We start from the raw sequence: 25,420 nt of genomic DNA on the forward strand, positions 1-25,420 counted from the left end.
CTTTGGGACTGTATTATTGTCACAGTCACATCATGTTATTTCTACCAAAACAGCTGGAGGTTTCCAGTGTAGGAAGCAATTATTATGAAAAGTGTCAACATGTCATTCTCCCCAAGTCAAATGTTTAACGTCACGTTATAGGATTTGACAAGTATCCGGCTCTTAAGGCTCCACCAAGAATAAGGGAAAAGGAGAGAGCACACACGGGTAAGTCACAAGAGAAAAGAACAGTTTACTCACTGCTATGCAAGCAGATTCTGACATTGCTGACTGATGCCACAGTTGTGGTGCATTTCTAGAGTTTAATTGCTTTGGCAGAAGGCAGGCTTAGGTCTGTATGCATGAATGAACACAGTTTGCCTTGACCCAACAATGCATATACAAAAGGCATCAGTTGAAAACAACATGCTAAATAATTACATGTTCAGTAAGTGGTGCAAGCATTTTAGGAGCCAATAATGACAATTCAGGGCAGGGATAACAGAAAATGTCCAGCCTATCAAATGTTTAACAAAGAAACAGTTACTTTGTGATACCTTTCAGGCCCAAAAGGCTCAACTTCCGGACAGCACTAGGCACAAAGTACCACCACACATAGGCCTGAAGCTTCCTGGCAGTGTCTTCCTAGGGACTGTCCACACAGAGAAACAAAGATATGGTCAGATATATCCAGTAGTATATAGTGTATTTACTAGCTTAACCCATGTAGCCTGAAGAGCTGCATTAGAAAACAATAAAACACAAAACTAGACAATAACAAGCTAACAACCTGGCTACACATTCCCAAGAGCAAGTAAAAGCGCTCTCCTCTAAATCCTCCCTACGTTTGTTGGCTAGTAGGCCCATTCGGCTCAATCCAACCTCCCAGAGTGCACTGCAGCCTCAACCTCCAAAGGCAGACATTAACCTTACTGTCTTTTCCAGCAGGGAAAGCAGGCCAACCAGCTCTGTGTGACCAGGGAAGCCTTGGCTCATACCAAAGTCACTACATCCCAGTGAAAGGTTCTTTGGTTCACAGTCTCCAGCTATTGCCTCAGACTGCCCACAAAGGTCCTGGCCTTCCTTTCAGGAACCTGCACAGGTCAGACTGCACACCCAAGAATGAAGTGCACTGGTAGCAAAACTCACTCCAACCACTTTGAGTGCCAAGATCTTGTTCTCTCATTACATTTTGGCACCACAAAGACCACACTACTAAATTTGAAGCTAACAATTTGTGAGAGTATTTGAAAAGGAAGGGGGGAAGAACTTTACCAAAAAGCACTTCAATACTTTTAAGCTGGAGTCAAGACAAGGAAGTGATACAAAACATATGAGATCCCAAATCCAAATGCTGCTTAGTGGGAATCTCCTGTTAGTACAGTATACTCTGCAGCTACACATGGTATATTAAATTAATGGAAACTCTGAGCTTTAGCATATGTTTAATAGCTACAGTCTGCTTTTTTGAGCAATGATACCACTTTCTTACTGTATACAAAAACACACATATGGATGCATTTACGTATGTCAAAAATACCCACACAGGCTTTGATATTACTCAACAACACATATTGTCCACGGTCAAACAGTGCTTTAGGCTGTATTAAGCAACACAGAAGTAAGCTGGTAAAAAGTGTCCTAGCTCCTCAGAACCTAACAAAATCTTAAAAAAAAAAAAGGCCAAAAAACCCTAAACCAAAACCAAAACAAAAACAAAAAAAACAAAAGCAACCAGTCAAGAGAAAGATGCTCTCCCACCATCAGCTTGAGCCCACTAAGCCCTTGCTCTTCCCACAGCAGGGCAAAAAACCTCATCCAATAAGCCAGACAACCTCTCTCACACACAGCTGTAAAAAGGCTGTGGGACACAGCAGGACAAGGGGCAATTTTCCAGCTGCATATCAGTCTACAAACTAAGTATAGCAAAGTATAATCCTCAATATGTGCCACCCAGAAGGGTTAGAGTGACATCATTTGCACATTTGGAAGGTGCTACAGATTGAAATACATCAAAAATTACATGTTGCACCAGTGCACCAAAATTACTGTGGAAATTAGCTGGTTACTCAAACTTAATCAGACAGATAAAGGGAAATCACAAATGCTTTTTAAGTCATGACTGTCACACAGACACTGTGTGGCTGCATCTGAAACAGCTCTCTGTAAACCACACATTTCTGTTCCAGAAAGCTGGTAATGTTGGGCAGTTACACGTTGCACATTCAGCTACAGGACCACCACCCTGTTTTCCTCCCATAGTACAGGCAAATGAAGCAAAACACTGTATCAGAAGAGAGGACAAGCACACCAGGTAGTGTCACAGCAGCGTGCACGAGGAAAAACAGTCCTGCAGCCAGAACGTGGGATTGCTCAATACCCAGCTTCTTTCCGCGAGCCAAGAGTGACATCTGCCGGGACCCGGCCTGCGGCACACGGGCTTCCGGCACCTAAAGGAGTCGAGCCCAGCCGGGGGCCCCTTTCACTGCACTGACTGCCCACATAGCAAAGGCTTTGACTTGGACAGCCCTTCTGTGAGGAAGAAAGGATACCTGTGTCCACTTCGGAGCAGGGAAGGAGACAAAAAACCGGGATATCAAAGGGCAAAAGCATTCACTGTAATCCTTTCCAACTCTGTCCTGCCAGACTTACAGGAACAGCGATACTACCCTAGAAGTGGAACAGAGAACATGGCCATAAGCAGAAAAAAAACAAAAAAAAACCCCCACCCTCAAACAGTAATGCCTTCAAACATTGTTATCTTAGACAAAGAAATCTCACATCCAGGGCTTTAGACACAATACTGCAGTGCAGCTTGGAAGGAAAGCAATAGGCAATGTTGCTGCAACCAGATGTGTGCCACCTACCTCCTCAAATTTGCCAAGATAGGAAATTATCCCAAGACAGGGCCTTGTACCAGTGTCTAATGGCTGTGAACAAATTTCATCACTCTAATACTTTTTTCCCCTTTTACATATAATATGCAGGTATTGTTTAAGTAACTAATCTCAGACCTACCCATGACAGGACTGCAAATACTATCTTTGAATGAAAGAAAGCTTATTTTCTGCGAAACTATAATTTGGAACAGATATTTTGCAGTATTGACAAATTCAGGAAGGGTGCTGTAATAGAAGTGAATGAGTTGTCAGCAGGAAATGCCAACAAAAGGCATCGGGGCAGGAAAGCAGCTCCACAATGACACAGACCTGGCATTCGCACACCAAGACTAAACTTCAGCACACATCCACATCAGCCAAAAATCAATGGTGTTTACAGCCAACATAGTGCCACTCCTGAGCAAAGGCTACAGAGGGCAATACCCAGATCAGTTCTGAAGATTTCAAGGAAGCTCACCGGAGGAAAACATCTCTTTGTGCAGTAACAGAAATTAGATCTACATTGTAGTGTGACTGAATATTCCTTACACTTGAATCCTGGTCTCTTCTATATTAACATTGTCATTCCTGTGAGGCTCTGTGGGCCCCGTAGGCAGCACAGGTTTTGCAGTGATAGTAGGGCTGGTGAGTACATTTTAAGTAACCCTAGGAACTCGCTCCCAGCCATTTTCCCACAGCACCAACTTCAAATGGACCCAATTCTCTGTTTTTGAGGTAGGAGACTCCAGACTGAGACTCAAGTCACAAGCCCTCCCCATTCTAGCCTACTCCTGGACCTCAGGGAAACACAGGAAGAAAGACCGGGGTGCCAAGGGGAGAGATGAAGTAATTACAAAGAAATAAAATCTCAGCTTTGCACTCTGCAGCTCCAACCTCAAGTCTGTTCAACTGCAGGAGGGTGAATGCAATGTAATAGAGCATTACTGCCACCTTGTGCTACACGAAATCTCTACAAGCGAGGGTTTTCTTTTTGCCTTCCTATTTTGTTAAACCACAAAACCAGAACCAATACTTGTATTGGCATGTTCACAACAGAGGGTGAGCAAAACGCTCCTGTCACACCCCGCAAAGGGCCTGCCACTGACTTTCAGCAGAGAGCCCAGACGGCTCTGCTCTCTTCCAAGGCTGGGACACGGTCCCCCCCAGTCCCCCAGTCAGAGCAGAGAGGCCCAGCTCTCTCAGGAGTTCCTCAGCCAGGCACCACAGCAGACACAGTATCTCCCGGTGCCAGCTCTGCCCATTCCGCTTTAAACCAAAGGACACCAATGATTTCACACCTTTATCACCACTATTCAGTGCTGTAAATCACCCATGCCTTTTATTTATGAAAGGAAGCTTGTCAGGAATGCTTCAAATGTGGCAAGACTTTCACTGCGCTGCCCAAAGTGAGGTAAAACGCCTACACAATCAGTTTGTATTAACAGTAATCAGAGGATTTGATTCTGGATGAAACTAAGCCAAGGGACTGAACACCAGAGCTTACTTTGCAAGGACTCCTAGTCTGGCAAGATTTGGGTTTGTTTCCACATGCAAGCATAGTCTGAATAAAGTCATATTCTTACAGAGGGACTTCTGCTACGTTGTTTTCCCAGAAAGGTAGTTAAAGCACAGTACTCCACATCTCTGCAGTCACATATGGAGCAGACCCATTCAATTTATTACAGATGGGATTGAATAGTTTCTTTTAAAATTACATACAAAAGCCTATAAAATGATAATAGAAAATTATATTCTACTGCCTGTTTGAACAGTCCCTGAAAGCTTTATAGAGGAATAATAGAAAATTCTGAAGGCGAGTACAGTTTTTCACAAGAACACACTCCTGAAGAAAGGATATCTGAACATACTCATGCATTTTAACTGAACCATTTGTCTCATTCATATTTTTGACAAGTGTTTTGTATTGTGCTTGTTACCTACTTCCATCCCTTGTTTCCGATATCAATTTCAACTGAAAATTCACGTTAAATCCACATCATTGTGATTGTTCTCCTACAGCTGCTTAACACGAACACAAAAATGATACCTTTGTCCAAAAATGCCAAACTGTTGCCATGTATTTGAAATCTTGGTTTCAACAAATGCTATCACAGAAAGGCAACTGGTGAACCAGAAAATAAAGGAAACTCTTACGAGAGATGAGCCTTAATTCAGAAGGCCTGCTGCAGGAAGGGCTTCACATTCTCTTGACTCAAGGCAGGTTCTGGAAAGCACCTTCAAAAGCTAGTTTCATGGCTATCCTCTGTGGATAGCCACAGTGGAAGATTTTCTGATGCAAGAAAATCTTTCACTATCAGAAAAGAAACCCTGAAGGATCCTCTGCCCACTGCCACAGGAAGCTTCACAGGACTGGCAGTTTAATCATGTAAAATTGTTTCTCATCTAACCAAAAGACTGGCTCTACGCAGATTTGTTCCTATCCAGAGCAGATCCCAGGCTGCTCTGCTGATGCTTCTTTCATAATACTATGAAACAAAAAAATAAAAGCCAACAAACAAGCAAACACTAAACCTAGAAACTGTTATAGAATGAGTTGTTGAATATTTCCCTTCCCTCCATTCATCTCATTCTGTGCTAGACACCAACATTCTGCAAGACTTCATGTATACAACAGTCTGCAAAAAAAAAAAAAACAACTTTAGCTCAGTTTTGTTACTCCTAACTTGTTACCGGCTCTACTATTTCACCAATTCTTTTCTATCTCTACCCCTCTCCCCACACATCAACACTGTCTTCTCTCTTTTCCACCTCCATATGCTGATTCTATACTGCAGAAAAACAGCATTCAGACATGTAAAGTTGCGCAAAATTAATTAGGGTGCACTGATTAGGGAGACTCTAGCTACTACTCTGCCTCATTTGAAATGACGCAGGATGAAAACTCCACTCTGAATCAGTGGGAACAGAAACTAAACATGCACCATCTACATGGCAGTCACTCATGCTCTGGCTGCAAACTACAACCAAAGGGGGACACATGTGCATGCTTCTGCCCAGTGCAAATCCATTCTCAAGTATCTTCTCCAAAGCAACATGAAAAATGTGAAGCTTCATTCTGCTCCAGCGAGACTTTGTCTCAAATGAGCAAGGTACCCAAAGGCTATTAAAATGTTTTCAGTCACAGAAAACCTTTAATACTTGGTTAAGAAATAAAATTCTTTTTTTATTCCTAATTGGGACTAGCAGTAAGCTAAGGCTAGAGCTGGGGTGAGTTGTGGAAGGTAAGTGCATCACTGTAGTGCCTTCCTTTTCCCTGTACAATGCTCTGCTGTAGCCAGGCAGCCATTTTGCATTCACCTCAATTAGACCAGCACACCTCTTCCACAGCATGCTCACTGACAAAGAACCTGCAGGTGCTTCCACCCATAAGAAATAATTCTAACAGAGCCTACAGACAGCCTTTGTGTATGGAGAACAACACAGCATTACTGCTCATGTCCATCCTCTAGTGCACATGCAAAGCATATGTGTTGTGACAGCCACCCTTGACAGGAGCTTGGCTCTTTCACTGAAGCTGTCGGCACTCATTGTTTTAGCTCTGGAGTCCTCTACTTCAGTGCTGCAGCATAAGCCAATGCTGTGGCTGCAACACAGGCACTGTAGAAATACCAGTAGACAGTCAATGGTCTGAAGAGCTAATGTCCAAGGCGACATATCCAGGGAAGACACAGCAGTTGGACCTAACATCTCCCAGAGTGCAACATTTAAAGAAAGAAATTACAATTTTAAGCTTGTCAGCTGCAGAGGAGCAACTCCCTGACAAAGTGGTGACACCTCTGACACAGCTGCCTCCTATCTGACACATAATTTTGCTGTATTACAAGCTCCAACTAATCTTTCTCATTATAGACTTCAATTTTATCATGTAACTACATAGGTCTTATTCAGAAAGGTCATTCTCAGCTTAAATAAAACATTTGTCTCCTAAAACAGGACAGGAGTAATGAATATTATTTTAGTTATGGATTAAGTGTGTTAATATAATACTTCACCCTAATCCTGTTTTCTGAACAGCATGGCTACTTCCAATCTCAAAATGAACTGTGTAATGACAGTGATTTCATACAGCATCAGGCTCCTACAGGTTTGCTGCAAACATCACAGATGTTGTGGCTAACATCCACAACTGAGGATGTGATTAAGCCTGCAATGAGTGGTACTGGAACATACCATGAATTTATTACCATCAGAAGTGTGAAAGGGTGAAGGTAATTACAATTTAAAATCTGTCACATTTATACAAATAAATCAGAGGTAAACTAATACATGGAAATACTTCAGTGTTTAAAATTCAGTTTGTTTCTGTAGAAATCAAATTCCAGATATAAAGCAGTAAGCTCTACACATACACAATGCAGATTTTCATTGCAAGAAAAGACAACACTCCCCAGTTTCATTTACTGTCCTAAACTCATGAACAGCTACTTGAATACAATCTTTAACTCCTGCTCAGTGGTATCATGGGATACAGGAGGACATGCTGGACCAGTTGGTGTTACAGCACCAACACCGACCAGCTATGCTTTCCTCCCTGGGACCAGTGTGGATACCACCAAAGAAGAGCTCTTCACTGGCGCAGTGTGGTTGTTGAGAATAACACAACCATGCCAGAGCTTTCCAGGCAAAGTTTAAGGCATTGCTCAACCCAGCCTTCCATCATCTATGCTGTACTCCACTGCAAGTCCCCTGCTATTTTATTTAGAGCAAAGAGAACCAGCTGCAGACAGATAACAACAAGGAATGATTTACTGTTCCCATTTCATATTTGGTCTAAGTTAACAGCAAATACACAAACACAGCAGGATCATGCACTCAGGTGTCATTCTTCTATGGGCAACCTCTTCATTTCATAACTGGATTAATGTCCCACTGACCTCATCTAAACATACAGAAAGAGCCAGCAAGAGAGCTAAAGTTTTAATGCAGTCTCTTGGCCCTACACTGAGGCTATCAAACAATCTGCTAAAAGAGGATAGAACCTGCAAAAAATTAAATTACATTCCAAAAGGAGAAAAACAAATACAATACGCTCTAATGCTGCTCCTTGCAGCTTAAAAGCCTCACCTCAAAATCTATTTTCATCTTTCAAAAATTACATTTAAAGAAAAAAAAACCAAAATACTAATAAAGCCTACACAGCATTTTCCAGCCCTCCACTCCATAAGCCCACAATTCTACACATAGGATTAGACTCCCACTTCTAATCTCACGCACTGTTCCGCAGCCTGTTTTTCTTTAAACCCTACACTCATGGTACTTGCCAGACAGTGTTCCATCAGCACTGGCACTAGCGTGATAATCCCAGCAACAGTCAAACTTGCTAAAGCTGTTCCTGAGTATAAGCTGCAAACCACTACTGAGGTAGCAGAGCACTGAGGAGGTGTCTGCCTCTTACCATGTAAATTCCTCCCAGTTTTGACTCCTGCAACAAGCACAGCTGCTCCACATGAAGACTCCCATCCCTGCCCCAACCTGCATCAGTGGTGGTCACACAGGTGGCATCCACAAACAAAAGCTCAAGACTACCCATTTCTGACCTACCCTAAATCAGACAAACATTTCACTTAAGCTTCTCCAGCTGCAGCTATCTGAGGAGCAAAGCAGAACATTAATCCAGCTGGCCCAGACCAGCTTTCAAATGTATTTTCCTTCATCCTTCAGTATTTACAGCCTCAGCTAGTAACACTCCTACACCAGCAATTTTTATCCTGTCATTCACACTGCTCTGGTGGGCAGGGAGAGGGATCACAAACAATTTGGGAGAGATCCACGAAAGGCATCTATGGCACACCATAAGCAACCTGCATATGGATCCATAAAAAATTTCATGTATGTTCCTTGAGATTTGTAGGGGAGGCTTCAAGAGGCAAAAATAAATATAATATTTAAATGTCATTACAGAAATCACTGATTTAAGACTCAAAAAAATCCAAGTTATTTTACCAGCTCTGATCCCCCAGCACAGTGATACACAGCGCTGACTGTTCTGTGCCTCAGTTTCTCCACCTGTAAAATACAGGGGAAATTATTGCCTTTTTTTTTTTTAAATTTAAGACCTACCTGGAAATAAATATTATTTAAAAGCTTTGTGTTGCTACTGTTCTGCCTCTTAGGTTTGCCTCCATAAACCTCTGCTCACTACGTCAAGTACTGAGACCTTTAATTACTGAGTCTGCTGTAATCAAACTCTGGGATTCAGCATCACATGCCACAGGTCTACAAACCATCCTCCTGTTTGACTATATATAAATAATAGTTGAGTTGCTTTGGTGTTTACACATGAAAAGCTGAGGGGGATGGGGGGGAGGGGCTGAACACCACAATATACTGTAAGCATTGATGTAGCTAGTGACAGTTACGTCTTCCAAGTCACGGTTGCAAACATTTGACATGCACATTCCAGCTCCCAGAAAATGGGATCACATAAAACCAGAGAAGGAACAGAATACAAAAGAGCATTAGTCAAAGCAGCAAGGTAAGCCATGCTACCATTAAGACAAAGCCTTCCTAGCAGAACTACCTGGTCAACACAGGGACACAAACAGAAACTTTCATATAACCTGCATGGTCAAAGAACTATTTCCACTGCTCCCAGCTGTTAGGCTGAGTTTGGTAAAGATACAAACCCTGCACATCTTCAAGGGTGCTCTGACAGTTCAAACCTTGAAGGATGTGGTTTCTTCAAGTAAATTTGCTGGTTTGTTATTAATCATACATAAGGTCTTGCGTAAGGACCAATAAGCCTTTGTGCGACCTACTGTCCAAACAAATTCGTTAACATTACCCCAATGCCAGCAAGTTTACAATCACTGCTTTAATAATTATATGTGTATTTCATGTCTCAGACATGATCCTCCCATGTTACATGACCTAGCCTTCACAAGCCTTCATTTTAAAAGCTTCATCTGTATTCCTACTGCTTCCTGGAGGAATCCCATGGAAGAGCTTTTGTGTATGCTTAGCAATTTTAAAAACACATGACTTCATCAGAAGCAGAGTCAGTTCTGCTCTGTAGAAGCATGACACAAAACCAGTTAAAAATCAGTGGGAGCTTCCCATTAGGTAGCCGGGCCTTGAAAATCCCTTATACCTCCCTGATGAATCATTTAATGTTGCGCACTAATTTGTGGAGAAAACGAATCCTCCTGCCACTCTCCATCCCTTGTACTATATTTCTTCAATTTCTACCTTCCTGGAAGCTTCTGTTGCTTTTAAAATATACATGTAAAAATCTGGTTTGACCTCATTCTCCCTAACATCACAGAAATCAAAGGAACTGGATAGGCTAAAAGCACCAATCAGGACGGCATCCCTCCTCTACCCACTGCCTCAGCTGCTGCTTCCCACAGTGTAAGCAGCTCATTCCCAGGCTTGCTAAAACATGCATGGTTTCAATGTAGAAAGCTCTAGCTGAGCCTCTCAGAGGAAAGAGGACACAGGTCACAAGTTGCCTCAGCTATAAGAAGCCCAACTCACAGGTATCAGTTGCTCTGCAGGGACTCTCTGGCCAAGTTTGCTGGGTGTACATCTACACAAAGGCAAACCCAGCAGGATTCTTTCAGACAGAAATACACATCCTTAGCAAGACACTGAACAAATAGAGGATAAAGAAGAAGTGCACCAAGAAAAAAAACTTTTAAAACAGTGAGACTACAACTCTCATCGTAAACATTTAGGTTAACTTTGGCATGCTGAGCAAGGTCTACAGAAGTACAATGTCCTAGCTTTAGAAATAACACAGCTGTGCCATACCTCCCACAGCTGTGAACAGGGGTACAAAGGTGCTGATGCTGTTCTAACTAGGCTCTTCACAGGGAAACAATTAGAAAAAAAAATACTATTTGAAAAGCAGCAGGCCAGTTACACTCTTCTCAGGGAATGTTTGCAGTCAAGTCTCACATTTGTTTTCATCCCACAGCAGAATACTTAAAGTTTCAAACACTTCATCTAGTACAGAAATTAGAAGCCAACTTCTTTCAAATGCGTAATAGCCTGAAGGCTTCCACCTGGCCACAGCATTGCAAAACCTACCCACATTATATGAAACCCACTCTAGCCTTAGGCAAAAGGGGTTAGTGCCTGGGCAGCATGGTGTTACCTCTGAATATCATCCCCCCTCACAAGTGATTAGTTTCTAGGGTCAGCCTACTTGAAGTATAAGGCATTAACATCACCCTAGAAAAACACCATTCTGATCATGGCCCTCCCTCGCCCTGAACCAGACCCTTGGAAAGCTATGTTGATTAAAGTCAGGATCTGACCTGCATGCACATCTGCCTTCTCCTCAAACCACCACCTGCCTAGGAATTCTGCATGTGTAGTCCACCAACAAAGACACCAAGCTAAGCCACACAGCTCAGTCAACCAGATAGGTCCTCTTGGCATTAATGAGAACTGCTTTCACATACAAATGCCTTGAGGATGAAATCCTAATGGTAACTTGTGAGTGAAGTAACTATTATAAGACTGCTTAGAACTATATGTAAATCTTCAATTTAAAAAACAAATTACTGGAGTGCAAAATGTTACCTTTTTGCTGCCAGAGAAAGAGAAGCAAGAAAGAAGAACGCAAAATTGCTCCACACTTGCATTTTACTCATTTTGATCATTTCCACTTCATGGTAAATCAATTTGTGCTGCTCCCATGGGGGTTTGGGAGCCCACATTTCCTTTCATCTAGCAACCAAATTCTTATCTAACTGTCCTGTACTGCCATCTCTTTCTGAAGCAGTGCTCCTCGGGGATGGCTTTAGGATTCTTAGGCTGTCGCTATCTAGCACAAGAGGTTTGGTTTAGTTTTTTTTTTAATATCTCTTTGAAGGATTAACACTGAATGCTTTACACACAGCACCAATATAAATTCCATCTTTACAACAACTCCAATGAGTTAAACCCAGGCAGCCAAACCTTCTTATTCAGCAAGCTTTCTCCAAGGGTCGGTAGGAAGCCAGAAACAGGAAAGGGATATCTGCGTTAGTAGCAAAACTACAACTGAGCGTACTAAACCAATGCAAGTTCTACACAGCAATTAACAGGATCAGCGGCATCATGCTGCTAGTAACATTTACAGGACTGCCAACAGAAAACTAGGGAAAAAAATACAGAAATTGAAAAATGCTTTTAAAAACCACATTGTTCTATATTAATTTATATTGAAAAAGGCAAGAAATTGATAGTTCATTACTGCTGAATTACAGCACAAAGATGACAAAATAAATACTACGGAAACCTAAGGCTAATGCCACACCAATGACCTTACAAAGTGTTTCTTAGTTACACATTTGCTGATTTTTCCAATAAAAGAGGTACTGTTTTTCTTAGAGGTTTCTCTGTTGCTCCCCATTCACTTGCTTCATAGTGTATGCTATCCCATTCATAGATACAAGCACATACTGCTTCATTAATGCAGAGAAATCCTTGATTAGGGAAAAGACTTGTAAAGAAAAGAAAAATCCATTCCAACCAGGAAAGCCTAATCAAGTACTGGAAAGCTGTCAGCCAGGCACAGAAACAAAGGTGAGCTTGGTCTTTAGAGGAATGTAGCATGCTGCAAAATTCGGCACTAACTCATGCTGTGTGGCACAGAAATAGCTGTATTTGGCAGTTATCTGACAAACTTTCTTAGGACCCACTCTCATAGCAAAGGCCATTTATTTATTCTTTTTTTTTCCAACAGGTACTTTAAACACCCACTCTCACGTACCCCAGGTTAAAACCTTTCTTACTTTGACTGGCACAACACATTACAAGGAAGTTTCCTTAAGACACAGCAAGAAGTCAGTAAAGAGGCTCCCAGAGAGACTGCAGAACCAAAGCCTCTGAAGGGGCAGCTGGTAACATCCCTGAGGTAAAACAGACCCCAAGCCCCAACCCTCACTGCCTACCTTCTCACAGCCTGAGGAGAGCACCAGGGCTGACACACGTCTCGAGACACTGGCACTCCTGATACGGTTATAAGCACACTGAGCTGCCCAAAAGGTTTTCCGACTTCAGAAACAGCAACAACTGCAATATGATGGAGGTGAAAGCACTCAAACCACAAACGCAACACCCTGGAGACTGGTCTCACCTGCGAGCCATTTCAGCAATAGCATTCAGCACTGCCCTCGCCACAGAAGTCACCTGTAACTCCCAGTGCTTGGGACTTCGTGAGGTAATTTAACAAGAAATAACTGCTAACTCGTCTTTTCGTCACAGCACATCTCCCCGCAGCATCGGCAGCAGCAGCTACCAGTCTTCCCCGCCGGCGCCCCCCACCTCAGGGCGCTGTAGAATCGAGACCGTGTGGGGCGAAGAGCTGAGAGAAGTAGACAAAATGGCGCCCCCATGCATCAGGAGAGGACATAAACCTCACCACCCGCCATTTTACCTCAGGTATGAAGAAAGGCTTCAGCTGAGGAGGCCACCTCTTCCTCTTCTCGCTAATTAAAGCACCAAATCCTTTAAATGAGTGTTTCTGCTCCTTTCTGGAAGTTCCTTAAACAGGTGGATTGTTTTGTTTCCTGTCATGTTAGTTGAGGCACAGCAACAGATGTTGGAATGTAGTACTAGTATACTTCAGAAGGTGAGTCAGCTTTTAGTACTAGCAAGGCAATGCAAGTTTTTATCTAGAAAGCCATCATTAGTACAAGATGATACTAATTATATAGATAGGTGTGTTGACTTTTGTTTTTCTTAATGCACTTGGTGATACTGTGTTGAACTGTATTCTTGTTTCAATAACCCAAATAAAATGGTTGTCAGGGGAGGGAGAGAGGGAAAAGGTATAAGGGTGCTGTTGTTAAGACAGGAGTTTGCAAGCATGAGATTAAAGCCTCGTTCAGTAAGATGCCAAAGGCAAACAGATTCCCTTAGCTCTCTCTGCCTGTGCTTAGGCTCGGTTTGCAGGAGTGGGGCTCAGGGAGCTGTAGGTAGTAAGAAATGCTGAGCTTGCTGCTTGTGATCAGAAAGGTTCTGTCACTGGATCAAAATGGTTCACAGGTAAGACTAATTTGTGGTAGTTTTAGGCCAAATTCATTCAGCCCAAGGGACTTTAAATTTTCTTTTAGTATTCTTATTCAGTGAAATAGCTCAGACATTTTCTGAAGTAAACAACTTGCTTCATACTGCTTGGATGCAAATAAGAAAGAAATTGGCTAGGGCTAATACTGTTTTTTCCTCTCCAGTTTTGTTACTTGAAATCCAATTATGTATGAAAATCTCAGATTCTGGATTTAAAAAACCTAAATCCTGTATTGCAGGCAGTGAATGACACCAGCCAGTGCTGCTGTTTGTAGTGCAACATTTTCTTTTCATGTGTGATTGCTGCTGGCCCTGACAGAACTCATACGCTTGACAGCGAGCACTAGGCTCAGGTCTAGAGCTTGCAAGGAAATCCTTCAGCAGCACACAGGCTGGTTTTGCTGAGGCTAGAAGCTAAAGGTGGGCTGTTCCTTTCACCATGGCCAGTAGTAATCTTGTGCACAGAGGAAATACACCAAACAGTGGTGGTATTTTTCTGGTGTTTTTCCATGGTAAGTACTAGGGAGAAGCAAAACTAAGCCTGGCACCCACAGTTACTCCAGAACTCCTGTGATTGCTTTATGTGTAATTTTTTTTTATTATCATTTTTCTGTGGTGCAGTCTCCTGTGCCAATCACCTCATCTTATTCAAGAGGGAAAACATACCTGTCTATTTTTGTAATCCTTACTGCCATTTGCACAGCCCTGGAAGGGATTTCTGTAAATTGCCCCTTAGGTATTATCATCTCACCAGGCATTAGACGTATTTTTCTGCTCTAAAAGGCAAAAATAAAAGTTAAAATAAATGGGTGGTCTACAGAAGTAGACACCACCAAAAAAAAAAATTGTTTGTTTAGTAGTTCAGTTATTTTGGGAACACTTACATAATGGGGAAGGAGATGCTGTGAAAATTACCTATTTCTCCAGTTGAGAACTCTACTCCTATGTAAATTCTCTAATGTGCTGATTTTTTTCCACGCCTACCATGACTACTGCAGTCTCTAGGCAGAAAATGGTGAACTGTGAATGACTTTCCGCCCCTTTAGGGATTCTGGCAAGTCTGAGTAATGATTGCTTCCATTCTGAAAACAGCTGCAGCAAGAAATGTATTGGATTGCTAAAGATTTTCCTGACTAATAATCTCTCAGTAGCTCTTCTTTGTATGGCAGAGTGATGTTGTCATTTGTGTAGTATAAAATGTTCTAGAGCTTGATTGCCCAGTGAAGACATAAAGCAGGGTAGAGTTTTATTGTCTGCATATGAAATACCTGTATTTAAGCTACGGAATTTAAAAGATAGTCCTGGGATTTCATACCAGCTATTAAAATAATAACTTTTAGTGGGAAGCAATGCAAATAAGTACTCTTTGCATTGGTTGGCAACTTGCTAATTTGCTCTAAACCAAGCACTAATATTTCACTGTATTGGTGGAACTCAGGGAAAATCTCTTTTTGAAGCTGGGAGAAGACACTATCAGGAGCAGGCCAGTCCCCAGTCTTTGTCTTCCTAATGAGCTGTCTGTAAACCAGTTAGACTGTGCAGCTGCTTTATAAGGGTGTTGGGAAAGGCTCCTGCATTATGTGCTCAACCTAAGATCAGAGTGTTAAACTCTGTTTTCAGGCATGCTTTAGAAAGAAGTTCCATAGTAATTATTAGTAAGTTCAACACAGCATGAGAACAATTCTCCTATTAAGAAAAGTGGTGGTATTTGTATAAAGTTGCCATGAGTTTGTCATCCTTATATTTGTATAAAGTTGCCATGTTTTTGTCATCCTTAGGCATCCTTAGGCTAGGGTGATACTCTTCTCAAGGGATAGTCCTAGTGGCATCAATAACATAGGTGAAATCCTGATTATCTTGATTATCAGTAGGGGAATCTGAACTTTTGTTTGAATTAGTGTTCTGCTCTCATCCATGTTGAGTAGTAAAACTTTAACCCTCTTTTCTATGCGTTATTTAGCCATTAAAAGTTAGAAGTGGCATATACAGACTAGGAAAGAACTTGCAGGGTCATCTAATCTGTCATCATCTTCCAGAGAAGAATCACTGCTATTCTAATCACAAAACATGGAACATGATCCAGGTTCTGCAAATCTCTTGTGCAGTCTGAAGATGGATATCAATCTGACAGAATTCTTTTGAGATTGTTGGGGTACTTTTGGTTATGAATTCCATCTTTTTTGCCCCAGTTTACTGTCACATGTACCATGTCAATCACTTCGTGTTTCTTAAAAGTACCCTTGCTATTCTGAGTCAAAGCTGTGAATCTCTGGCAAGCAGCTACCTGCTGATTCAGTGAACTGGAAGTAAGAAGACTGCTTACCAGTATGAGTAGAGGGTTTGCAAGTGTGGACATTCTACAAGTTGCACTGTTTGACCTTCAGCTTGGGTGGTCTGACCAATCTGCCTGACTCCTGTTGAGTGGGGGGGAGTCCTGCAGTGCAGGATCATGCATATGTTTATCCCTGGAAGCTAGGGAGTACATTAGTGAAACTGCATGCACAGCATTGGCTAATGGTGCCACTTCTGCTGGTTATGGAGTCAATGACTCGAGAGGGATTATGTTTGTTGACAGAGAGCACATCTGGCTGCCATACAGCCATGCGCTCCAGAGGTCTAATTCTGTCTGATTTACTCCCCATCCGGTTCATGGCTGTAACTCTTCCAAATGTGCCACATGTTGATAAATATAATTCTTTTATCAGTGACTAAATCCGAACAGAACTTGGTCTTCTGTTTGTGTCTGTAGATTTTAATTTAATTTTAGTGATACATTTGGATTTAGGAGGCTGAATATAAGTACTTGATGTATGACTAGATCTGCAATGTCAGTGCTTCATGACCAGAATATGTAACTGTTAGAATAAGGCTTTCCAAGTCCCTTGCTTTATTTAAAGGAGTGGGTTTTTTTCTCCTAAAGTCTAATTTCTGGGATAGAACAGTTGTACTGTAAATGTGTGTGTGTATAAAGAATGATAATACTGATAACCTTTTGGCCACCCAAAGTCTTCATGCTTTTCCTAGTTGTCAAATGTCAGCATTGCTCAGTGTTACAGCACATACAGATCTGGAGCCTGGAACTTTCTCTCCTTTGCAGACAGGGCTTTTTGGAAGGTTTTCTAGTATCTGTACTTGTTCTCTGGGGCAATGCTACCTGTGTGGAACTTGCTTATGCATATGAGAGAGGGCAGCAGCACAAACTGTATTTAAACTAAAAGTCACAGAGCGGTAGTAGTTAAAACATGCATGAATCCCCTTTTCCACCCTCAGATAAGTATGGGTGGTTCTAGTTCTATTTTAATAAAGAATTAATTAGGGTCATTATTCATTCTAGTTTTATATTTATGCTAAAGTTTTTTATTCTTTTTATGGGTGCTCATCCAAGGTAAAGGAAATGTGTCTAGCACATACGAAAGGAGCTACAATTAAAGTTGCGTATCTACTTTTTACCATGCTATGGGTGATTTGCCTTTGCTTTCTTAATCAATTTAGAGTATTTATTCTCAATGAAATTTTTGTTAGATTTTGTTCTCTATGTATGAGTTCACAGCTTCCATTCCACCACTGTTAGGCCAGGAAGATCCGATTCACTTCTTCCAGGACAGTGAGAGTTCTTTAAGCTAAATGCAGAAAATGTAGTGGCTGTTGAATTTAGCAAAAAATATTTTGGTAAATATATTCTACTTGCTTACAGGCTTTCTATGGCAGTGTTACTTCTGCACCCTTTTTTGCCCTTTGGTGAAGTAGAGCAGTGTAGCTATCCTTTGTACAGATGGGGAAGGTATTTTTATCAAACTGATGCATTTAATTGCATTTCGGGCTTCCCTGCTCATTGATGTACTTTTGATCTTTCATACTGTGTTGTGATAGAATTTCTATTTACTTCACTTTAGTAACTACAGGGTGCTTTGTGGACTAATTGCACACAGAGTTAGGTAGCTTGCATGTTCGCTGTTCTTCTGAGTGTGTGTCATCAATGTAGACTAAGTTTAATGAACTGATCTAGTAAGCATGATCCAAAAGAATTAGAATGAAACTTGGAGTCATATACTTCTGAGTTTGTATTTAGGTGATGACAGTGATTAACTTGCCTACTCCTTTTCTGCCTGTAAACCAGGGCTGATTATAGTTATACCTTTCTATTGAAAGCTTTGAGTCTCTTTATTGCTACTCAGAACATGGCAGCTGGTCAGATGGGTGCTGCATCATTAATTCTGTAATTGTAGCTTGCTTTATAATTTCATAGGGATCCCAAATTTGGTAAATCGCCTTTTCTTTCTCATGGGGAATATTCCAGTAAGTCTGCAATGTTTGTTTTCTGTTTCTTTTTTCATTTGATTTGGGTTTTTCTTTTTAAATGTCAGCAATTTGCAAGTATGTTGTAACTAATTTCTCTGCTGTAATTCATTTATGCTGATCAGACTCATTCTCCAAATACCAGGCTCAGCAAGCTCATGAAGTAGTTTAAAAAGCGGAGTTTGCTCCTTTGCATGGAACACAGTTTTCTGGTATCTTAAGAAGAGTAATAACAATGTATCAGAAGACTCTGTGCTTGTTCTTTTACTTGTTTTTTCTCATGACACTTTGGTGCCCTTTGGTTTTCTGCCTTTAACCATCTTGTCACGCACACTTCCTACTTTCTGAAGTCATATGCTTTATATGACTTCAGAAATGCTACATCAACTATGTAGCATATGACATATGCTACATCAACTCTGGGCAACCAAGGAGTCTGCAAACCAAGCTTTGTTGCAAAAGATGGAAGGACATGCATTGGCAGTGCTGTTTCCTCAGCCACACCCAGGCAAAATGTTCAAAGACAGCATAACAAGATCTTGATTCAAATGAGAACCTAATGCATTCAAAAGTCTTTCTTGCCAGTTCAGTAAGTTTCAAAGGTATGAACTGAGGATGAGTGGTCAGATGGCTGTTCAGAATTATGAAGACAGTGGATCTAAATTTCCTTTCCACTACTTAGAGTTCAGTTTTAATTCCCTTGGTCTCACTAGAGCTAACTGTGTGTGAAGTACTGTAATGCAGTAGAGAATCTGATCTACATAAATTCTGCAGAAGTCTAAATGGTGCTTGATTAAATGATAGTTGTGGGCTTCTCCAGTATGTATATCTGATATAGGGTAAGACCACTCATTTTGACTTGGGTAATTAGAGATCTAACCAGCCTTGTTTACTTGCGGATTCATAATTCTGGTCATAATGACCAGAAAGTCCTTCCATGCAAACTTTGCTAAGCTGCTTCCACCTGCTGCCATTCCAAGGTCTCACTTTGCTTCTCCACTTTGCCTCACTCTTTGCTACTTGGTCAATACTTTATTCCTGCTCTCAGTCCTAGACATGCACTTACGAATCTTTTAACAATCTCTCCCCTGCCTTAAGCCATGATGCGTATTACAAGAGTAGACATACTCAGGGTGTCCAGAAAAGATGAATCCTCTTTCCGTTTTGAGATTACTATCTGCTTAAGAAATGGGGCTGTCTCCTACCAGATCCCTGTTGCAATAGGCCACAGATGTATTTCTTCAAGGACAAAAGAGAGTAGAGGTTCCTTTCCTGCTTATTTCCTGCAAGTGGTTGATAGTGTTGTAGATCTGAGAACTCCTTTGGGGAATCAAACTCAATCAGGCAAATAATTTAAATATTTGATTTCTAATGTCTTGGTTAATTTTAATCCAAAGTGCAGCCCAACCTAATATTTACTTGTTAATAAAAATTGGATGCCATTTTCCAAAATGGCAGTTTAATATGCTTATGATTATCTCTGTATTTGTATTACTTATTGTATCCTCCTGAAATATACCTAATAAAGATTGGTTTGTAAAGAATTTGATAGGTCACACTCATCCTGTTCAAACAAATGACTGGGCTTCTCTGTGTTTACAGAGAGGATGAACTGGCTTTCATGGATACAGTTTTGATCTGATAATTTTAATCTTTGTAGACAGCACTGAATTTTGCTACTTCAGTTCCTGTGGGTCAAACTCACAGCTAAATTCTGGTTGTTGCATACTCTTATCATTTCTAATAAACAAAATGAACATTGTACTTAGAGTAAGTGTATGGTCCCTGAAATGCATCTTTTGCCTGGGGTTAATATGGTTTCAAGTGTCTTGTGTAATGAAAGTGACAGGTTGCTTTCAAGTAAGGCAGTTGGTAGGGGCTCATCAGCTCAGGGCAGTGCCCAGTGTGTATTTCCTGCACACATAGCTAGAAAGGAAAATTGGCTGGGTGCACTGCAGGATGGATCTTTGCTTCCCTGCATAGAGCAAAGATAAGTCTCCTGGCCTCTGCTGTGCCCAAATAAGCAGACAGACCTGATGGATGCAAAAGCTTCCTATCTGAGTCATGAAGAGCACAGAGGTGAACTTGGCAAATGTTCTGTTCTGAATGCACTTGAATTATCAGCTGTACCCTAACAGCCTCTGAGCAAATGGCTTCAGAATACAGCTTTCTGGATCAAAGCCAGTGATGTAGCTGTGGATCTGTCAGTCAGATGGGCTATCATGCCTTAGAAAAGGGATGCCAGTGGCAGGATGCATTTGTGCTACTTTGGGTTTCTGTCCATTTTCTAAGGATGCGTGCAGCAAATGTCTGGCTCTAGCCCTGTTCTCATATAAAGAATTAAACAACAGTGATTCTCCTCAAAGTAACTATACACTCCAGAAAAGGAGCCTTGCTGGGTGTCAGTATTCCTGCCAGCATTTGTGTTATCAGGAGCACCTCTGGCTACTGGTCATGCAGAAGCAGTAGCTTGGTGAGCAGATGTCGTGGTTTAAGTGCTGAACCCAGGACAGCAGATACTAATGGGAGAAGAACTTGGAGCTTTCTGCTTGAAAATCTTATCTTAAGAACACATTCAAGTTTTCCTAAAAATAGGCATGTTAATGTTCCCTTTATGGGTTTCTCATCCCTTTTTCTATCTTGAGTTTGGTAGATCCCACTTAAAAACTTCCCGGTTCACATCTCACTGACGTGTGTGCTGCGCTGTCCCATGTTTCACCTACTTTGCACAAACTTGTGCCTGTTGCATTAATCCTTGTTACTTCTTGCAGTGATAATGGTATGAAATACTACTCCAAGTGTGGAAGTGAGAGGATAAAACTGGAGGCTAGATTTCTGCTTTGTGTTTCTGGGCATTCTGCTAGCTGACAAACTTCAGTGTAATTCTTTACCTCTGAAGACATACTAAAGCAGAGAGGAGCAGCATCACCTCTCTCTGCTTTGTTGTTGCAGAGAGAGGTGATTATTTTGCATTGTTCCAGCCTTGTTCAAACAAACTTTAGAGGACTGGAGGTCAGTTTCTTTGGACTGATTAAAACTTTCAGGTTTTAATCAGGGAGAGGTCAAGCTGTTCTCTCATAGGAGAGAGATGCTTTTTTGACCTTGATTTTAGCTGCATTTGGCAAGAGAAGCTTGCTGCTAACATAGGTGCTCAAGAGCATGCCCCTCTCCAAATGAGGATCTACCCCTCAATGAGATTGTCTTTATTCAGTAAATTAAAACATACCATCCCCAATCCAGGGCATGGGAGGAGATGGCCTCTTCTGTTAATGGTTTTGTTGATTACAAAAACCTGTATTTAATTGCAGTGTGCATGACTGGTATGTTCCAGGCAAACAGTGTGTCACCCGAGGAATGGGGGAAAGTGAGTTATTTGTTCTGCCAATAGGTCAGGCATTTTTCTTCATTCCTCCCTGTGATGTGTTTTATGTGTTGTATATGCATGCATATTAATCACTGTAGGCAGTGTTTAATTACAGGCAAATGGTAATTATTGCTTCTTAAATCAGTGTGTCTTCAAAAGTAGGTGCTAGCATACAAGAAAAAATCTGTGAGCAAAACCGCAAAGCTCTCCTGTGTGCTGTAAGTCATCTTCGCTACCTGGCAGAATCTTACCTGCTCTTTCACGCAAGTAGCGTTCAAAGGAAAGAAAAATGTTCCTAACTCTGTAAAACAAGGAACTGATTTACAGCCAAAGCCTCTTTTTGTTTGTTTGTGGGGTTTTTCTTTGGTTTTTGTTGTTGTTGTTGTTGTTGTTTTTTATTGGAGGAGGCAAAGCCTACATATATCAGTGAAGTGTCTTTCGGAGGAAAGTTTTCAGTACAAATGCTCAGTGAATTCAATTAACTCTACTGCACTTTGGCCAAGTTCCTTTGACACTGAACATATGTCTGTACAGTGGATCTGTATGTGGAGAAAAAGAGGGGGTTGTGCCTCTTGGTTCCCCTGATGTGCTTTTGGCTGCCTTGCAGGAGCTGGCTGTGATCACCTAAAATAGTGTTAGTGCTGTTCTGCCAGCTTGGGACAAAGCTTGGTATGTTGAGACGTAGAGGAAGTTAGAGTCGTGCGCATGCATCCTGTATGTTTTAAATGGGAAATCACACTCTAATCACCCTGAATGTAGCTTTGCACCTTACTTCATGACTTAATCTACCCCTGTGACTTCACTCACCAGTTTTCTTCCTTCAGAGTTCAAGCTACTGAAATGGCTTATCTGGCAAAGTATATAGCTGTAGCACTGCCATCAAAATGATGGTGAGGAGGCAGTTAAGGTAACTTGCACTGATGTTTTGCTACGCCGACAGCTGATAGGACAATCTGATGCATCATAAATGCACATTTTAGAAGTGTACTTAATCCTACCATAGAAATGTGTGGGCTCAGTTCAAACATGACAAATGTGTACATGTTGTGGATTGTGGCAGTGATGTGTTTTAAGGCTATTGGTATGATTTTAAGTTGAATAGTAAGAGACCTTATAGACTTTATGTATGCAAGGAATTTGGCAAGGGGGCAAACTCTGGCTGACCCCCTAATTGCATCTCAGATGCAGATTGCCAAAGCTAGCTGCAAACATGAGAGATTTCAGGAGAATCTTTGCCAGGTATAGATGAGAAATGAGCATTTCTGCAAGTTGGTTGTTAAATCATTTGATGCACAGTTCGAAGGAGTTTGAGTCAGACCTTTGAACATGTGTGAGCCTGTTCTGGACTGACTTACCAGACAATATTTTAGGCACCAAAACTGCAGGACTTGTCACTGAATAGACCTTTGTCTATGTGCCAGACTGCTTGCTGCTGCTCTAGAATACTGAGAGGGATTGAGATCTCTGGTCAAGCAGTTATTTACAACTATTTCTTCCTACTAAGTTGTGGTTTAGCTCACTTAGCAGGAGTTCATGATTCATGTTAATATGAAATACATGCCTGCCAGTGTAAGTCATCTAACTTGTACCGAACCTGGGGTCAATACTATGACCATTATTACTAACCCTAACAGGGAGAGTTTGGGAAGGGAGGAGGAATGCTGCTAATGTGAATAATCTTACAATGAATAGTCTTTTTAATAGGCTCTGGTTCTGTATCTCATCCAAAAGGCAAGCTCATGTTCTGTTCAATTAAAGGACTACTTAGCTCTTGTGAAGGACATAGCACAGAAGTTTGTAAATTGCGTATCCAGCATGAAGCAGGCTTCCTTAAAAATTCTAACCTAGTAACCTTTGCTTTTGTATCTTCTGGCCTTTAGTACAAGGCATTCTTTACTACTGCACCACTCTTCTGTGATGCTTTTTGTCACTGAAAGATCTGTAGAATTAACAGCAAAAACCTTTAAAGTGAAAGAACATGTTCCCTAGCTGAAAGCTAACATGCATTCACATCAGCTGTGAATCACGTACAGAGGGAAGCAGCAGTGCATACTGAGTAGTGGGTTACATCACTGCCCTGTCTTTAGAGCATTGGGAAGGTAGAAATTTAGGCTAAAGAAAGCATTATGTGTCTTACTGCAAAGTTTCTAGATAATGCTGTGTTTGTAATTGATTACTTAGTAGCTTGCTTTCCTACAAAGGTTATAGGGAAGAGAAGAATGATAATCAATGGCAGGAAGGGACTCATGAGTGAGACTGGTGATTTAAATAGAAGAGCTTTATGTCTATTTGTCTACCTTTATGAAACAGCATTTTTGCTTCATTAGTACCATGGGGAGCTTCATCCTCCTCCCTCTACAAAAAGTCTGCCAGGTTTGGTTTCTGGAATTCATGACAAATGCCAGTGCATCATCTCCAGGCAGAGAAGAGCTTCGCAAGGTTCCAGAAGGAAGTGAACAAAAACTTTACAAAGCAAATTATTTATAGGAATTGTTCCTCAACAGGAAATGGGACGAGTCCTGCTCTGAATTTAAGTCTAACTTAATAAACCTTAAAGCAAGCAGCCAGAATGTTGTGGACAGAAAAACACGTGACTTACCAAGAAAAACTTGCTGAGAAAAAGTAATCCAGAGTTACTCAAGAGGAGGAACCATGGTTAGTTTGGGAAGTTCTCTCAGCTGCAGGTTACCTAGAAGCTAGAAAGATACTGGGGATTAACAGCTACATTTCTCCTTGTTTCCCAGGCTATTATATGTGGCAGGGTACCAGGCATCTGCAGAAGAGGCACGATAGAGAGATGTAAAGCCTCTACTCAAACTATTGTCTGACTTGTATTGCTGAGCTTCACCTCAACCTGTGCAAACTTATGTCATTCCCTTGTTGTTAAAACATGACAAAGTTTTATGAGCCTGGTTAACTTCTTGTCTGGGTGGATATTGTCCTTTTCAGTTCTTTGAGAATCTGCACAAGGTAGCCAAAGGAAACTTCAGATCTTATTGTCTGCCCCAGTAGGTCTATTGTTATGTTAGTTAGAAATGAGACCAATTGAAATCTATGTGGATTTAATTCTTAATGAGATGACCTGTGTGTGACTGATTACTTTTAATAGTTGCTCTGTGATCCTCTGGGAAAATTTAATTTCTTAACTACATTTATCGGAAAAGGTTTTCATGTGAGTGCCAGGAATTTGTAGGATTTGAGTCTTAGATCTGAAAACTAATCTTTTTTAGGGTAAAGCCAGGTTGGACGGGGCTTGAAGCAACCTAGGCTAGTGGAACCCCCGTGGCAGGGGGTTGGAGCTGGATGAGCTTTAAGGTCCCTTCCAACCCAAACCAGTCTAGGATTCTGAGATAAAGTAGTTTTTATTATGATGGTGATCTCATAGTTGTTTTCTAAACCCATGACAGTGTTTTTCTAAGATTCTGAGTTGGGCCTTGCCAAACACTAATCATTACACAGCCTCTTTCTTTTTTGTCAGTGCCAAACAAAATGTAGCTCTCAGCTTAGAGACTCTCAGAATCGCCAAAGTCTGGGCAGAGAGGCAATAGGCTTTTATCCTCTGCTTCATATATTTCTTAATGTCTATACAAGCTTTGGCAGGTTAATTTGCCATGGGAGTTTTCAGCTGAGCTTACGTGAGCATCTAACTGAAGGAGAACCAAGGTAGTTGAACCAGGTGTATATTGAGAGCAGAAGTGCTAACAAATAAATACACAGCACCTCTATTCACCAAACTGCCCAAAGTAAGCCAATTATAAGAGAAAAAAAACGATTTTCCCTCACCCATGAGATGATGCACATACCCTGTATCAAAATGGTATCAGAGGCTGCCATGGCAGTCTTAATATAAAATCAGACAATATCCAACTTTTTTCCATTC

The 25,420-nt window shown here is 41.3% G+C and overlaps 1 protein-coding gene and 1 long non-coding RNA gene across 4 annotated transcripts in view; one reads left to right on the forward strand and one right to left on the reverse strand.

Annotated features, from left to right (window-relative positions):
- The window catches only part of LOC134170561 (uncharacterized), a 104,809-nt gene extending 91,731 nt beyond the window's left edge, over positions 1-13,078 (reverse strand). For all 3 annotated transcript variants that reach the window (XR_009967308.1, XR_009967307.1, XR_009967309.1), the window contains exon 1: positions 12,949-13,078. This is a non-coding gene — a long non-coding RNA (uncharacterized LOC134170561). The remainder of the gene's footprint in view (positions 1-12,948) is intronic.
- A 220-nt stretch (positions 13,079-13,298) lies between these two features.
- CASTOR2 (cytosolic arginine sensor for mTORC1 subunit 2) overlaps positions 13,299-25,420 on the forward strand; it is a 147,259-nt gene continuing 135,137 nt past the window's right edge. The window contains exon 1 of the mRNA XM_062632141.1: positions 13,299-13,364. The gene's annotated coding sequence lies outside the window, so the exon portion shown is untranslated. The remainder of the gene's footprint in view (positions 13,365-25,420) is intronic.

The sequence above is a fragment of the Pezoporus occidentalis genome, unplaced genomic scaffold (assembly GCF_034315485.1).
Source record: "Pezoporus occidentalis ecotype Australia unplaced genomic scaffold, CSIRO_AGI_Poc_V1 ctg110, whole genome shotgun sequence".
Classification (NCBI taxonomy): domain Eukaryota; kingdom Metazoa; phylum Chordata; class Aves; order Psittaciformes; family Psittacidae; genus Pezoporus; species Pezoporus occidentalis.